Source organism: Triturus cristatus, chromosome 4_1 (genome assembly GCF_964204655.1).
Source record: "Triturus cristatus chromosome 4_1, aTriCri1.1, whole genome shotgun sequence".
Classification (NCBI taxonomy): Eukaryota; Metazoa; Chordata; class Amphibia; order Caudata; family Salamandridae; genus Triturus; species Triturus cristatus.
In genome coordinates, this window is record NC_140585.1 from 293620496 (window position 1) to 293622863 (window position 2368).

A 2368-nucleotide genomic window follows, 5' to 3' on the forward strand; every position below is an offset into this window, starting at 1 on the left:
CACTCTCACTCTCCTTTCCCTTCTGTCCCTCTACCTGTCTCTCACTCTCTAAATACTAGTATTTATGTTGTATTCACTTCCCCGTCACAATCTTTCCGACCTTACTTCCTCTCTCCCTTCAATCAGTTCAACCCTCTTTTTTACTTTAGGAAACTCCACATCTTTTTTTAAAGGCCCTTCCCATATTCACACTGCTTCTTGATAAGACATTTTTTTCCTTTCTTTGAAGGATAGTGAAATTGATTTTCTTGAAACATGGTTGGTAAACCATCAATTCATTCCACCTTACTTTATCATTATCCTTACTTATGGAATGCATTTCATCATTAGGACAGCTGCAGTGTTTGCCGGGCAAGGTGGCGTGTGCCTGTTGTCCTAGTTACTTGGGAGGCAGAGGCTTGTGGATTGCTTGAGCTCAGGGGTTCTGGGCTGCACTCAGCTGTGTTGATCAGGTGTCCATGCTGCATTGGGCATCAATATGGTGTTCTAGAGGGAGCTCTAGAATTTCAGGTTGTGTAACGAGAGGTGCACTGACCAAGGCTGGAAACAGAGCAGGCCAAAGCTTCCATGCCCATTGGTAGCAGGACAGCGCCTGTGAGCAGTACGTGTAAAACAGCCTGAGCAAAATAGTGAGACCTAGCCTCTCTTTTTTGACTCAAATGTGAAAGTTTTGATTTTTACAAGGTGTAATAAATTATTTTCCCAAAACCAAATCTTTGTTTTCCTTTTGATATTTTTCCAGGAAATATGATGAACATTTGAACTGGGCCACGCATTTCAGCATAGCAGACAATTCTCCAGAATTGAGACATATTGCAACAACAAGCTAGCAGGCGGAGAGGACTGAAAACTCAGTGCAGCCTAGAATAAATGGCTGTGTGATTTTCAGCAAGGATGACTCAAATGCATTCTTCCTTTTAGAGCACCTGTAGGATTAAACTGATCTGTCAAGTACAAAAGCATCCTTCATAGAGCAACTTAGAAATGCGCTTGCTGGCCCTTCTGCTGCATTTCTACGTCCAGCTCTAATTCATTTTTTGATTAGCCCTCATTCTTTTCATATGTGAATGAGAAGGAGAAATTACAGGGCCCTTCACTCTTTGAGCGAAACATGAAAAGACTGAGGGCTGTGCAACTCCCAAACGTTGGAGCCTCTGGCCTTACTCCAGCTAACTCTTACCGGTTTAATACTTTTAAATGTTGATGTTGTTTAAAAATCTCAGCATAAAGAGAAGGTTGACAGGCGCTGCATGTGAGAAAGTGCCATCTTTCTTGCATGGTATGCCCCCACGTTTTGCTGAATTGCTGAATGTACTTTGACTGAGTGTGCCCTGGACTCCTGCCAATCAGGTGCCCAGGGCCTATGTTCCTTCCCTAAAAACACAAAACACAAATTGGCACACCCTGGACACATGTCAGCCCCTGGTAAATGGTACCCTGGGTACCCAGGGCCTTCTGACTAGGGAAGACCTCTAAGGGCTGCAGCACTCATTGTGCCACCCTTAGAGGCCCTGTATCCTTACACACACACACTGCCCTTGCAGGCTGGGTGTCTGGGTACAAGACAAAACAAAGAGTCGACATGGCACACATCCCTGTGTGCCATGCCCACCACCTACACTGCCATGGCATACATCAGCCACCCCTCTAGCTGGGTGCCCTATACCAATGGTGTGGGCACAGGAGCAGGAGCCCTGTGCCCCTATAGTACCCAGGTACATTCCTGGGCACTGTAAGTGCAGTGCTGCCATTTAGGAGTACATGGTGCTGAGAGCTCGTCAAACACGAACTTCCCAGCACCATAATGGCAACACTGAAGACTGAGAAGTTTGGTATCAAACTTCTCAGCACATTAAACCCACACTGATGCCAGTGTGGGATTTAATGTACCAAGCACCCCAGAGGGCATCTTAGAGATGCCCCCTAAAACCTAACCTACAATCCATGTCTGTTCTGAGGCTGCCCAGGCTGCCACACAGCAGACATGTTGCTGAACCCCTGGGTAGGAGAGCCCCTGCTCTCCTGGGCCTGCAACAATGCACATCCTGGGCGAGGTGCTAAATCTCCTCCCCCAGGATGGGCAGGGGGAAGCTTCAAAGTCATGCCGCCTCTGTGAGCTTCCCCAGGCCACTGCAACCCCCTACTCTGGCGGGAAGCTTGGCCGGAAACCCCAAATAAGGACAGGGGATGTGCCAGCCTGCCAACCCCACCCCTCAGGTGGGGGAGGCGAGGTGAAGCACATCTCCGGGCTCTCGCCATCTTGAAGATGGAAAGCCCTGCCCAATAAGGACTAGGCTACTGCCCTCCTCCCACAGGAGAGAGGCAGGATAGGGGGTGTACCCACCCCAGGACAGGGGCCCATTGGTCC

The 2368-nt window shown here is 48.6% G+C and overlaps 1 non-coding gene across 1 annotated transcript; it reads left to right on the forward strand.

Annotated features, from left to right (window-relative positions):
• Positions 1-346: 346 nt before the first annotated feature.
• Positions 347-646, forward strand: LOC146854326 (signal recognition particle RNA). Its single transcript, XR_014959153.1, has one exon.
• Positions 647-2368: the final 1722 nt, after the last annotated feature.